A 15680-nucleotide genomic window follows, 5' to 3' on the forward strand; every position below is an offset into this window, starting at 1 on the left:
ACTAAACCATGTATTCCTCGATTTCCACATCCTCTCACCCCATGACCCAAGAGCCACGAACTCTGCAACTAATGGAGCTCCAAACCCCGCAACAAATGGAATCACAACAACAGCAACCAACAGAGGAGGGAGGAAACACCCAAGCAGCTGGAAGTAGTGCCAACATGGATTTCTGGCGAAGCCGTACCAGGTGGATTCCTACTCCAGAACAAATAAGAATCCTCAAGGATCTTTACTACGTCAAGGGATTTAAGTGCCCAACTACAGAGCAGATTCACGAGATCTGTCTCCAGCTGAACCAGTATGGGTATGTTGAGGGTAAGAACATTTACTTTTGGTTCCAGAACGTCAGGGCTCGAGAGAAGCAGATGAATAGGTGTAATCAGGCTGCTCCAGTGCCCATGAGAACTAGTTCTCTTGGTACTGGTAGATCCATTGATCTCAATTTTGGGTCCACTGGTTCTACTGGTGCTGGTGGATCCATCGACATCAATTTTGGGCCAGCTGGTGGATCCATTGACATCAATTTTGGGTCCACTAGTTCTACTGATGATGGTAGATCTATTGATCTCAACTTTGGTTCCACCTATTCTACTGGTAATGAAGGATTTCTTGATTTAAATTCTGTTTCATATTCTTCCTCACACTTCAACACTAATACTAGTACAACTCTTTTGGCACAACAGGAGGACAAACATCCCTGCAACAACGAGGAGGAGATCACCAGGAGGTTCAAACTCTTCCTCTGTTCCCCGTGCACGGCGAGGACGTCTTTGGTAACCTGAAGGCTACTTCCGAGGAAGGTAGCGCTTTTGGTTACTATTCTGGTGGCTCAGGCGGTTACCACAGTGGCTCAAACGTTTCTCTTGAGCTCAGCCTCAACCCATCCGGAGCTGCTGACTAGGCTTAGTATAGCATAGTCCTCGCTTTTTTTTTTTTTTTTTTTTGTAATATAAACTCAATAAGATGGTGTGCATGTTTTCTTTCCTGTTTGTTTAACCAACAACAACACCAAGGATCGAACCTTGGTCACCCAATACTGTTTTCAAAACCATAAACAACTCTACTGCACACATCTTTCATAATGATGCAATAAAAACAATCACTCAAAAAGAATCCAACAATCAATTAAGTCGCATCGAGGTCTAGCTAGTATCCTCTGAGTCAAACCAAACACAACAATTTCATCGATAGGATTAGGGATTTATAAAGCTAAACACATCCTGAGTTAGCTAGGAAAAACCCACGTTTTTAGAGTTACTCTTACAACTCTTATAGAATCTCGATAATTCCATCTATCAATTGTTTCAACAAAAACTCACCACAATTCAATCCCTAACATTTAGCGATTCAGAAATCAAATCAAACTCCATATCACATAGTAATTCACTTGAACCACTATGGATACCTAACAAAATCACTAAAATCAATATCCGAAATTGCGTTTAACTGTAACACCTAAAATCAATCACCAAAGGCACACACTCTCATCCAACATCATTCACAAGAACTGATTCTAACTCTCCCAATTAATTACACCAAAATCAACTCCATTGCAAAACTTTAAGTGTCCCGCCTACTTAAACTTAAAACACACAACAACTTCAAATTCACTGCAGCCCATCTCCATACTACGATCCAAAACTTAAGAAAACTAGTTCACCACACAAAGGCCACAAAATTCAATTTCATTCACTTGAACAAAACTATATTCACAAGTCACGGTCAGGTCATCAACCCATGGTGTTCAAATGAATAAATTTCAAATCCAGTTTTCCTTGTGAATCGTAACGTATCGTTCCAAAATGATGCAAGTAACATCAACCACGTATATAAGACACATCTCGCGAACTCAATTCAAATTCAGAATCACCAAAACTACTACTAATTCCAATTCTACCAACAATCCTGATTCTGAAGGAATTATAGTACTCAACGACAACCCAAAACAATGGTCTCTCCTCTCTAACCATCGAGCACAAAATAAAATTCTTGTCTCGCACCTTAAACCCTGCTTAACAACTTACAAGCACAAGGAAGAAGTAACCGCAATAATTCCTTCCCTAACCGCAACACTACTCACAACTCCACATGAGTCAAGAATCTATTCAAGAACATTAGTATATCCAACTTAAAAAGGCAAAATTACCATCGATTAATACTCGTATCCACATTACAGACGAGCATAGGTCCAGACCATGCCTTCAACCAAACACTTCAACAATCAAAAGAACCTCATTTCCATAAAACAATCCTCGTTGACTTAACAGAGTTGAATCAAGAGGTTCCTATTCCTCAAGGATTGTAACTCGCGGCCACTGAACTTATTCTCATACGAACCTACAAGACAACTGTAAGGTTCTAAGTACAACCCCTTCGAATATCCATCACCTAAGGAGTATAGTATGCTTGGCTAATACTTGTATAACACTTAAAACACAGTATAAGTCAAATACAAATTCATATTAACCAAGTCAATACTATAGGGAATGTATTCACGTTCCCTAAACGACCTAGCGGCCTAAACAACTCCCAACACTCACGCATACCCAATGACTTAGCCAATACCAAAGAGCACACGATGGGGATCCGCTGCAGACGGGCCATCACTCGGAAGGTATTGACACATCACCAAATATGCACCTTACGCTCTGATACCAAACTGTCACGCCCCGGATTTTGAATGATAAATTCAAATCCGAAACCTGAATAATTACAATTACAAAAAAACAAATCTCGAAACTTCGAGTTCATTATTACAATTCACTCTCACAATATATTATAAAGCTCAAATGAGCATAACACACCTCACAACTTACAATTGTTGTAAAACTCTAACAATTGCTCTAACCGCACGATCACCGTCCTGGTTCTCCTGTCCTGTAGGATTACCCGCTACACAATTTGAATAGTGTACCGGGAGTTGCAACAACACAAAACCCGGTAAGCTTTTTACAGCCAGTATGAGTAAACAAGAAAGAACTGTTGATTTATTAGATTTCAAGACTACCACAAACCCACGTTACTTTCTCACTCTCATATATATATATAGACACTTATGAGTTACTCTCAATTTAGCTCATAAGATCACTCACTCTCATATATATATGTAGACACTTATGAGTTACTCTCAATTTAGCTCATAAGATCACTCACTCTCATATATATATATAGACACTTATGAGTTACTCTCAAATTCGCTCATAAGATTTCCCAACATTTGGTAGACAGACTCATATATATATATAGACCCTTATGAGTTACTCTCAATTTCCCTCATAAGGTTACCATATATATATTGACACTTATGAGTTACTCTCAATTTCACTCATAAGGTCACTCCACATTTGGCAGACAGACTAGAGCTCTAACTGAACGTAACCACTCGTCCGGCCACAGACGTGATTACGATTTAATACTATTAATAACCACCAGCCCGGTACGAGAGCGTGATTCACTAATAGATGCCATGGTCACCTCGTGACCTAGTGATCTCCACATATCACAACAATTTATTGTTCCTCAACAATAAAACTCAACACCTCTCACAATATATTGTTTCTCAACAATAAACTCAATACCTCTCACAATATATTGTTTCTCAACAATAAACTCAACACAACTCCAACAATACATATTATTTCACGTAATAATATATATACAGACATTCACACAGGAATGTCTAATACACCAACAATAGTTCATATGATTGCAAAATAAAGCAATTAAATATATTGGGTTCGTAATATGAACCACGTGAGGTTTACTCACCTCTAATTCCCGTTGCGTCTTCTAAACAGCTCAACAACGATTTTACGAATCGTCCGCCAAATCAATCCGCCAATCACCTAATCAAATGTGACTTGAATTTAGCTAACAATTCCAAAACATACTTAAACGACAATCCAACGGTCGGATTCTAACTTATATAAAAATCCGACGGACGGATTCTCACGAATCGCCTCCCGAATCACTGTTTTGCAATTATACGAAGATCCAACGGTCGGATCTTCGCCCATGACCACACAAGGTCATTGGGACAGTCATACGATCAACATATCAAAACTACAAGTCCATCAGACGGTCCGATCTTCACAGATCATTAATCGAACAATCGAAATCGTTCGAAATCGTAAAATTCATAACTAAATCATACGATATCCGAAAATTGCGTATAATATATCGAAATGATCGTATTGAAATATAGAATCTAAAAATGCACAGAAACTATATTTTTGACCCCCGGAGTTGGCCGGAAAGGGCCGCCGGAGTTAGTGGCAGAGCCGCCGCCGACCACCGCCAATGGTGTCGGGGCCGGGCTGCTCCTCTTCATCTCATCAAGCCCAACCACTTTCCTAACTAGCATGAAGTCTAAAAATGACCGGAAGTGGTCGAAAATTACCTCAAGAAGAAAGAGGCCGAAATCGCCCAAAATCGCTCAAATCTGAAATTCGTCTTCCTCGGGTTGAATCGAGATGTGAAACTTGGTGAGTTTATAGAGCATGGCAAGGCGAACAAAGCCCAGTTGGTCTCCCCTCCTACCTTTGCCGGAGTTGGCTGGAATTTGAAGAAATGCATGAAAAATGGTCTGACCTTCTTTGCTTCGATTCGTTGTCTATGGTGAATGATAGGATGCAAGACATATATGAATGGAAAGCTGGTTTCAAGGCGAAGAGATTGATATCAATTTCATGGCCATAGGTGGCCGGATGAAGTCGTGGCGACGCCGTGAAGCCAAGGCAGCGAGGAGGAGAAAAATCTGGAAATTTTCGGGTTTCCTTATTGAGAAATCTGATTTTTTGTATTTATAGAAAATTCTCAATTTTAAAATATTCATAACTTATTCATACGAACTCCAAATAATGCGTTCCACATGTCCACGAACTCGTATCGACGAGCTCTACAACTTTCATGAAGGAAGTTTTCCCAAATTTTGAACGTATAAAAAGTCAACTTTGTTGACCCCCTAAAAACGTTCGTTTTCGAAAATAAAATCGTTCGAACTAATTCCACAACTTTTCCAAGCTTCGTACTCGCTCCTACTATCGTGAAATCATTTCTAAAAAACCATGGAATTTAATTTGGATTTTTCGGGGTATTACACCTTCATTCCAAGGGCATTCTTTTCAAAGGCCTTACATGCCTCCTCAACACAACGTAGGGAATTCAAATTCCCACTATGATAAGACTATTGAGGCATTGACTAATTCCACTCAGGCATTGACTAGTGCCACACAGACTTTGATGCAAGGACAACAGAACCACACCAAGGACATTGCTGAACTCAAAAAGCAGATGGGACAAGTGGTGGACTTCATGACCAAGTTTCATGAAACTGGTAGGCTTCCGAGCAACACAATTCCAAACCCAAAAGGAGGCTCTGAAGGCCCACCCAACTGAGGACGAGAGGAAACCAAGTCTAGGCTGAAAGACTATAAACATTAAGCGCTGCTTGGGAGGCAACCCAATTCAGAAGTAGCTGTGGAGGAGCCTTCAACGCAGATTTTCTTCTTCTTCCCTACTTCTTTATTTTTGTAACTTTTGTTTTTTTCTTTGAACTTTATTTTCGTAAATTTCATCTCTATATGCTTAAGTGTTTCATTGCATGCTTATAATTGATTACATTGAGGACAATGCAATATTTAAGTGTGGGGGAAGGGATTTACATTTTTGTTTTGAGTCATATATATTGAAAAATACAAAAAAATCGAAAAATGTCATAAAAATAAAAATTTCGTTGCTTTCATTTTTGTTTTGAGTCTTAGGATGCCCTTTCAACTGTCTAGGATGATTCTATATCTCTGAAATCATGACTAAAAGAGGATCACGAAATTGAGATGATTTTAACATGGTATTCTTTGGTTAATTGAGATATATGAAAAATATGTGCCTTGTAGTGGATATGGATTTCGTGACTTTGGTACAGAATATGAGCATGTTAAGATGAGTTTTGATTCATATAAACCCATGTGAGATAATTGTGCCCATGTCCCTTTTCTTGGAGTGAAATGAAAAATATATTCTTAAATTCTTGGCGATGTTTTGATGATCTCATTATTTTTTCATCTTGATTGACTACTTGCCATAGATTAAGTTTGATGGACTAGAGAATGCTAGAATTCGCTCTTGTGCTTGTTGAGACGTTATATCAATACATGGCCCTGATTCTGGAAGGGATAGAGGCAACCTAGGAATTACCACCATTGCCATATAAACCTGTGTCCTTAATTGTGCCCGTCGTGGGACTCTCCTAGATAAACCCCTTTGAGCCTACGTTAAGCCTTTTCTTTCATCACCCTTAAAATCTTTAACCTAAGCCTTAGTATAGCTATAACCCTACCCTTTGTCCTAAGGACTTAGTGGAGCTAAATTGAAACTTTACTTGAAGATTTTTGGCGTCAATATTGAAGAAAGAAGAGGTGAAAGTTCAAGTGTGGGGGAATTTTGTCCATAAAGAAAAAAAAAATATGTGAAAGCCGTGAAAAATGAAAAAAAAAAAAGAAAAAGAAAAATGTGTACGGCTAAAAAGAAAGGAAAGAAAGAAAAATATATGTTTATGGATTCTAGTCCCCCATACTTAGTGATTTAGGAGTTGTTTTGAATTGAAGGCCCACTATAGAAAAATTTGGCCTTTGTCCATTTCACTAGAGTTCAAGGGAAGTTTACATTGAAGATTGGGCCCAACATGAAGACATTAGGCCCCTTTATAACACCCCCATGGGATAGTGACGTTTTGGCATACTTGGTGAATTTCTAGAAGTCTCTCTACATTTACATGAGCTCTACTAGGTTTTTAGGACACTTTGTTAAATTCCTTACCCTTCGTTTCTTAAAACCTTGAGCCATGGCCCCATTACAACCCTTGAGAAGACCTTCTTGATCCTTAAGATGGGACAGCCCTTGATGTGGAGATGAGTTGCAAGAGTTGAACCTATGGCTTGGGTCCATCTGTGCAAGTAGTTGATATCCTTCATGAGATCTTTAAAGAAAATTATACTTGTGCTTTCGTTTCTTGCATTATGTGATATACTTGCTATCTTTCACATATAATTGAGTGTATAAGCTTTTAAGCATTGCCATGATCTGAGAGAAGAAAGAGTGGATATACCTTGTGAGGAATTGAACCAAACTTGTTGAAGCATGCTTAACAGAAACCATCACCATTGTTCCAACCGAGTCCTACTTGTGTATGTGTGGATTATATGTTTTAATTAACTCTCGAATGCTTAACATTGATTCTTGGTTAAGTGCTAATCTTGGTGTTGTGAAAGTAAGAGATTGCTGAAACAAAAAGTTGAAGGGCAATAGAGTCATTGTATTTGTTTGAGTCTGTAATTTTCGTTGAGTCTTAGTGTGTGTCTTTGTTTGATTTTGCTAAGGGACTAGCAAAAGCTAAGTGTGGGGGAATTTGATAGGAGCATTTTAATGCGACGTTTTAACTGCATTTCCTTACATTTATTGCGTCATTTCCTTAGTAAAACTCTGTTGAGGAAAGTTTCCATTCTTTGATTGGGAAAGTTCCTATTTGTGTAAAGTTTCTATTTTTGTAGTTTTCATTTCTCATTTCTGGCAAGTTTCCATTTTCAGTTTAGGAAAGTTTCCATTTTTCATTTTTAGTAACTTTCTATTTTTCATTTTTAGTAAGTTTCTATTTTTCAAATTAGGTAAGTTTCTATTTCTCATACTAGTTTCTATTTTCAGGACCTCCGAGCTAAAAAGTGGAAATGAACGCACGAATGGAAAGAGGAGCCTGTGTACATCAAGACGAACAAATATGAGAGAAAACGGTCCACACATTTGAGCAGAAATGAAGAAACAAGCTTTCCTAGTGCAACCAGGAAAAACAGAAAAACCCTAAAAATCAAGTTGGAAAAGTCGTCAGAACGACTGGTCGGCGAGATCTGCCGACTGGTCGGTGGACGGCTGATCTGCTTTCTTCTGCTCGGGTTTCTTGCTTGATTCTCGCGCGTAAACTCCTTTTCGTTAGCTTTTCTAGCCTTTTTATAGTGCTCTTGAGTCCTCCTTCATTCCTTTTTGGTTTGAGAATCCTTAAAGTGTAGAGAAGATCAACTTCTTAATTCTCTGATTGAATTAGGATTTCTCCACATCCCTTTGTCCAATGAGAATTCGTCATGTCATCATCAATATCTCTGCGAATATCTCCATAATTTCCTGCAATATCTCCATGGATTGGGCTTCTCGTTCCGTCAAGGTCTTCTGCTTGGGCTAGGACTTCAAGCTTTTCCTTATTTGCGCATCTTTCCTCAATATTATATTCTTTTTGTATATTTGCTCCGAAAAACCTAATAAACACAAAAGTAAATAAATAAAGAGAAAATAGAATAAACTAACAAAGATTAATATAGGGATTAACCATATACACGTCGCATAAAATGCTCCTATCAAATACTCCCACACTTAAGCTTTGCTAGTCCCTAGCAAACAACTAGACACTAAGTACCCAAGACACGGACCTATTGTCTTCCAAACATCTCAGAGAACTTTTAACACCCACACATATGGGCAACAAGATTCAAGCTTACATGAAATTAAATCCAAAATCAGACTTACATGAAATTTCAGACTTACATGAAATTACTTTGATAACCAAAGTAATTTCAGACTTACTTTGATAACCAAAGAAATTTCAGACTTACATGAAATTACTTTGATAACCATCATGCTCAAAACATAATACAAAGATAATTAAAACCAATGCAACAAAACAAAACCCAACATCTTCATGTTTCAAACAAGCTTCAACTTAATTTCTCACAAAGATGCTCTCAATTTCTTTTCTCTCATGATTTTCTGACTTGATTCCTAAGCATAAATATTCACTCAAGTTATATGTGAGAGGAATGATGTAATAAGGCAAACAAATAGCTCACATATGATAACAAGAAACAAAAGCTTTTTCTGATATATTTTTTTCATTATGATCCCATGATTGGAATGCCAAAACTCGGATGAAGGCCAGTGACACCATATACTCACCCCTCTGCACAAGTCTCCACAAATCGAATGCACAACTTCAAAGATTAGAAGGTCTTTATTCAAGGTTGTAATGGGGCCAAGGGTTGAGGTTTAATGAAAGAAAGGATAGGAAATAACAAAGATTCTAAAAACCTAGTGGAGCGAGTAATGAAGTAAGAGATGAAAAATCTTTAAAGTTCTCAAGGTATAACGTCTACAACATTCGTGAAGTAGGACAAAGGCCAAATTCTTCATGTTGGGCCTTCACTTCTAATCAATCTCCTTTTTCACACAGAGAATCAGATCCAAACTTTGTATTATTTTTTTCTTTCAATGCCGAATAATTCTTTTTTTTTTCTTTTTTTTTTTTCACGGCAATAAATATTTTTTCTTTGGATCATGAATCTGATTCCCCCACACTTGTTTTGTACAACAATCACCTTGAACGGAAATATCTCATGAATATAGCTCCACTAAATCTTAAGAATAAGGGTAAAGGAAAAACTACACTAGGCTCAAGGTTTAAGGATTATGTGGGTGATGAAAGAAAAGGCTAAATGTAGGCTCAAAGGGGTTAACTAGGGGGTTGCACATCTTGTGGGCATAAAGGGACACCGGTTAGTTTGGCTTTGGTGGTAATCCTAGTGCCTTCATCCTTTCCCATCCATCATGCAATTCAACCATACGCTTCAAGAGGCTTTGGGGCAAGTTCTAGCATTTGTCCTTATATAAATATGCATGTCGAATCCGAGTCTCAACCAAGGTGAATAAAAAATGAGATCAAGCAAAATCCTCGTCAAGAAAATAAGATGATCTATACTAAGCACTCAGAAAAGAAATAGCACATATAAAGGCTCAATAACTCACAAGGGACTAAATCAAGTTTAACTTGTTCTAGCATGCTTCCATCAAATTTTCAGTCATCACATAAGCCCTAACCATCTATTGCACCATAAATCAAGCATAATAATCATAAAAGTCTATTAGCAATTACTTAAGATTATGAATTCAAAATCATGCTTGCAATCATCTTGTAACCATATAATTCAAATCAATAGTTCATGCTCATCATAGTGTTGGAAGACTCCTAAAGACTCAACAAAAACAAAAACAAAAACAAAACCTAAATTTTTTTTATTTATTATTATTATTTTTTTTAATTTTCAGTTTTTTTTTTTTTTTTTTGTGACGACCGGTCGGCAGACTCCGCCGACTGGTCGGTGAGCTTCTGACCCTAAAATAGACAAACAACGACCGGTCGGCAGACTTCGCCGACTGGTCGGTGGATTTCAACAAAAACATGAAATTAAAGCCAAAACTCCTAAAACAAAGACTCTAGGCAAACAACAAAGTGTTAAACCTTCCCCCCACACTTGATCTAAACATTGCCCTCAATGTTTGACTATAAAGCACAACAATGAACAAATCAAGCATAAAGAAAAAGATTAAACACAACCAAAAACACACAATGGAGCAAATATAATCAAATAACATAAATAAAAGAGAAGAGATAGAGAGATCAAATCTGCTTGGCAAGCACTTCAGCCGCTTCCAACTTTTCCATCATTGGGTTGCCTCCCAAGTAGCGATTGCGTTAACGTCTGCAGCCAGACGGTGCACATCCTTTAATCCGCATAGGTGGGAACTTGGAGGGGCACCTCCTCCAAGTCATGCTCCACGAAAGACTCATAATAGGGCTTGAGTCTATGCCCATTCACCTTGAACACCTTTTCCGTGCGAATGCTCTTAATTTCCACTGCACCATGAGGGAACACATTAGTTATAACGAATGGTCCAATCCACCTAGAACGAAGTTTACCTGGGAACAAGCGAAGACGAGATTCAAAAAGAAGGACTTTTTGTCCAACGACAAAAGTTTTCCTCTTGATCATCTTATCATGGAAGGCCTTAGCCTTGTCCTTGTAAATCCTACTAGACTCATAAGCATCATTGCGTAGCTCCTCCAACTCATTGAGTTGCAGTCTCCTTTTGTCACCAGCCGCTGCCATATCCATATTAAATTGCTTAATCGCCCAATAAGCCCTATGCTCAAGTTCCACCGGAAGGTGACATGGTTTGCCAAACACAAGCCGATATGGAGACATCCCAATGGGGGTCTTGTAAGCAGTCCGGTATGCCCATAAAGCATCATCTAAGCGTGAGCTCCAATCCTTCCGAGTGGGTCCAACTGTCTTCTCAAGTATTTGCTTCACTTGTCGATTAGAAACCTCCGCCTGGCCACTTGTTTGAGGATGGTAGGGCGTTGAGACCCTATGTGTGATATTGTACTTCTTCAACAAAGCTTCAAATGATCTATTGCAAAAATGAGTCCCTCCATCGCTGATGATAGCTCTAGGTGTTCCAAATCTCGAAAAGATATGCTCTTTAAGAAAACTCAAAACAACTTTGGAATCATTAGTCCGGGTGGCCTTTGCTTCCACCCACTTAGAGACATAATCAACAGATAATAGAATGTAAAGATAACCATTTGAAGAAGGAAAAGGTCCCATGAAATCTATGCCCCAAACATCGAAGATTTCGACAATAAGAATAGGATTTTGAGGCATTTGATCTCTTGGGCCCAAGTTACCTGTACGTTGACAACGATCACATGATACACAAAATGCATGTGCATCCTTAAACAAAGTGGGCCAAAAGAAGCCACTTTCTAATACTTTGAGAGCAGTCTTCTTAGCTCCAAAGTGACCTCCACAAGCATAAGAGTGACAAAAGGTTAATATAGAATGAAATTCAGTTTCGGGTACACACCTTCTAATCACTAAATCCGGGCAATGCTTCCATAGATAGGGGTCATCCCACACATAGTATTTGGCCATCTTCACCAACTTGTCCTTTTGAGCACGTGTGAAATCCTCCGGAATTTTCTTGGTGACCAAATAGTTGATGATGTCCGCATACCAAGGATCAGAAGCTTGCATAGCAAACAACTGTTCATCTGGAAAGCTCTCACGAAGAGGAAGAGAATCCTCTTCTGCGTTGGAGCCATTGACAAGACGGCTAAGGTGGTCAGCTACAACATTCTCGCTCCCCTTCTTGTCTTTTATCTCAAGATCAAACTCTTGGAGTAGAAGCATCCATCTAATCAACCTTGGTTTTGCCTCCTTCTTGTTAAGCAAATACTTTAGAGCTGCATGGTCAGTGAAAATAGTAATTTTTGTTCCAACCAAATAAGACCTAAACTTTTCTAAATCAAAAACTACAGCAAGAAGTTCTTTTTTAGTGGTAGAATAGTTTAGCTGAGCATCATTCAAGGTACGAGATGCGTAGTAGATGGCATGAGGAAGCTTATCCACTCTTTGGCCCAAAACAACCCCAATTGCGTAGTCAGTGGCATCACACATAAGCTCAAATGGTAGATTCCAATCCGGTGGCATGATGATACGAGCTTCAGTGAGCATCTTCTTGAGCTTCTCGAATGCAGCCTTGCACTCTTCATCAAAGACAAAGGGCACATCTTTCTGAAGAAGTTTGCACAAGGGTCTTGTGATCTTTGAATGGTCTTTGATAAAGCGCCTATAGAACCCTGCATGATCAAGAAAAGAACGTACCTCTCTCACACAAGTGGGAGGTGGTAAGGAACGAACAAGATCTATTTTTGCTTTATCTACCTCAATACCCTTAGCAGAAACAATATGGCCTAACACTATCCCTTGTTGTACCATGAAGTGGCACTTCTCCCAATTTAAAACAAGATTCGTATCCTCACATCTTTTAAGCACTAAAGACAAATTATGTAAGCATGAATCAAAAGAATTACCGTACAAGGAGAAGTCGTCCATGAAGACTTCTATGATCTTCTCAACCATGTCAGAAAATATTACCATCATGCAACGTTGAAAAGTCGCCGGTGCATTACACAAGCCAAACGGCATCCTACGGTAGGCAAACGTACCAAAGGGACACGTAAATGTAGTCTTCTCTTGGTCCATGGGATCGATAGCGATCTGATTGTATCCTGAGTAGCCGTCCAAGAAACAATAGTAGGCATGTCCTGCGAGTCGCTCCAACATTTGGTCAATGAATGGGAGAGGGAAGTGATCCTTGCGTGTAGCGGTGTTGAGCTTGCGGTAATCAATGCAAACTCTCCACCCGGTTTGCACTCTTGTAGGTACCAACTCATTATCCTCATTCTTGACTACGGTGATGCCGGATCTCTTTGGTACCACTTGAACAGGGCTCACCCACTTGCTATCAGAGATTGGATAGATTATCCTCACATCTAGGAGCTTAAGAACTTCCTTCTTCACGACTTCCATCATTGGAGGATTCAATCTTCTTTGAGCTTCCCTTGAAGGTTTTGAATCCTCCTCAAGATGAATGCGATGCATGCACATGGATGGACTAATCCCCTTAATGTTTGCAATGCTCCAAGCTATGGCTTTCATGTGCTCTCTAAGAACTCGGACAAGCTTTGCCTCCTCATGTGCCGAAAGGTTAGAAGCAATAATAACCGGCAATGTCTCATTATCTCCCAAATAAGTATACTTGAGATGATCCGGCAATGGTTTAAGCTCTAATTTGGGTGCCTGAATCACAGAAGGTACAAGTTTTGCATCTGAAACTGGAAGGGAAATAAAGTTAGGAGGCTTACCTTGTACTTGAGGGCGTGCCGCAAGTGTAGCGACTGTTTCCATGAGCTCATGGTTCCAAACTACATCGTTGGAGACCCTTGGGTTGGTGTCTTTCCCCTGCATTTGTCCAGTTGAAGTATCACCTTCGACTAGTTGAAAATCGTTTTGCTCCAATCCCAATTCTAATGTGCTCTTGAGTTTATCCTCCCCCACACTTGCATTAAAGGTATCCTGCACAAGATAATCAAAGGCATCTATGGAAAAACAAGTATGAACATCATTTGGATACCTCATGGCCTCAAAGATGTTGAAGCATATAATGTCGCCATCAAATTCCATTGTTAAGGTCCCCTCATAGACATCAATCTTTGTGCGTGCAGTTCTCATGAATGGGCGACCAAGAATGAGAGGGAGGTCGTATGGCATAGGCTCGGGCTCCATCTCCAAGACAAAGAAATCCGCTGGAAAGATCAACTCTCCCACTTGCACCAAGACATCTTCAACTATGCCCTTAGGATAAGCTATAGAACGATCCGCTAGTTGAATGGTGACTTGAGTATCCTTGAGCTCACCTAACTTAAGAGTTTCATACACAGTATAGGGCATTAGATTAATAGAAGCTCCTAAATCAAGTAGAGCTTTTTCAAACCTGCGTTCCCCAATTGTGCAAGGGATGGTGAATCTTCCAGGATCCTTTAGCTTAGGAGGCAATTTTCGCAAAAGTACCGCTGAGACTTCCTCACTAAGAGCCACGGTTTCCTTATCTTTATACCTCCTCTTATTCGTACACAACTCCTTGAGAAACTTAGCTTATTTGGGTACTTGTTTGATGGCATCCAAAAGAGGGATGTTCACTTGGACTTTCCGAAAGGTTTCCAAGATGTCTTTCTCATGTTGCTCCTTCTTTGAGTTCATGAACCTGCGAGGAAAAGGGATACAAGAAGACATAGGGATAGAAGCATCATTGTTAGCCTTAAAAGAATTCAAAGAAGGGTTAGGAGTGCCCCGATTTTCGACTGGCTGACGAATTTCCTTCGAATGGTCAAAATCTGACTTTTCTGTGACGACTGGTCGGCGGGTTTCGCCGACTGGTCGGTGGATTGCCAAATTTTGGTTTTTGATAGTTTCAGCTTTGTTTTCGGGTTCTTTTTCTTCCTCCAAAGCTTCTTGAGACTTCTCTTTGGCTCTTATTGGTTCCTCCAATTGCTTTCCACTTCTCAAAGTCATGGCATGGAGCTCCGCAACACTCTCACCCTTAGGATTAGGCACAGTTGTGCTTGGAAGAGTGCCAGGAGACCTATTTTGCATATCACTTGCAAGTTGCCCAACTTGTCTTTCTAAGTTCTTGATTGATTGCCCTTGCTCCTTAAATTGAGCCTTGGTCTCTTGCATGAATGTAGAGGTATGAAGTGCCATCTCCTTGAGCATATCCTCCAATGATTTGCTTGAAGCTTGTTGAGGTGGAACTTGTTGTCTAGGGGCTTGGAAACCAGGTGGCGTGTTATAGACACCTTGAGTAGGCCGAACCACATTATCATTGTTGTTCCAATGGAAGTTAGGGTGATCCTTCCATCCAGGATTGTATGTGTTCGAGTAGGGGTCATACTTTTGCCTTGGTTGCCCCACAAAGTTTACCTGTTCTTCAGACAAAGTAGATATAGGACACCTATCAGTAGTATGGTCAGAATATGAACAAATAGAGCAGACCTGAGGTGATGCCTTAGACCCATTGCTCATGACATTCACTAACATATCGAGTTTTCTCTCCAAGGCTACCATCTGATTTTGCATCCCATTCTTAGTGTCAAGCTCATAAACTCCACGACCTCTTGCTTGCTTATCCCTTGTGTGGAACTGCCGATTGTTATCAGCCAAGTCTTCAATGAGATCATATGCTTGCCGGCCAGTCTTATTCATGAATGTCCCTCCACAGGCCGAGTCCACGCTACCCCTATTGACCGCGTCCAAACCATCATAGAAATATTGAACCAAGTCATCCAGAGCAAAATTATGATGGGGGCACTTCCTCTGCAGCTCCTTAAATTCCTCCCATGCCTCATATAGAGTATCTCCATCCTTTTGACAGAAATTTTGTATTTCTCTTCTCAGCTT

General features: G+C 39.7%; 1 long non-coding RNA gene and 1 other non-coding gene across 2 annotated transcripts; one reads left to right on the forward strand and one right to left on the reverse strand.

The window, feature by feature from the left end:
* Nucleotides 1-1962: 1962 nt before the first annotated feature.
* LOC133723759 (uncharacterized) lies at nucleotides 1963-5036 on the reverse strand. Its single transcript, XR_009853247.1, has 3 exons — nucleotides 4403-5036; nucleotides 3772-3848; nucleotides 1963-2895 (listed from the first exon to the last, which is right to left on the reverse strand). It is a non-coding gene; the product is annotated as an uncharacterized LOC133723759 (long non-coding RNA).
* Nucleotides 5037-15573: 10537 nt separating this feature from the next.
* Nucleotides 15574-15680, forward strand: LOC133724043 (small nucleolar RNA R71). Its single transcript, XR_009853458.1, has one exon. It is a non-coding gene; the product is annotated as a small nucleolar RNA R71 (small nucleolar RNA).

This window comes from Rosa rugosa, chromosome 7 (genome assembly GCF_958449725.1).
Source record: "Rosa rugosa chromosome 7, drRosRugo1.1, whole genome shotgun sequence".
Classification (NCBI taxonomy): Eukaryota; Viridiplantae; Streptophyta; class Magnoliopsida; order Rosales; family Rosaceae; genus Rosa; species Rosa rugosa.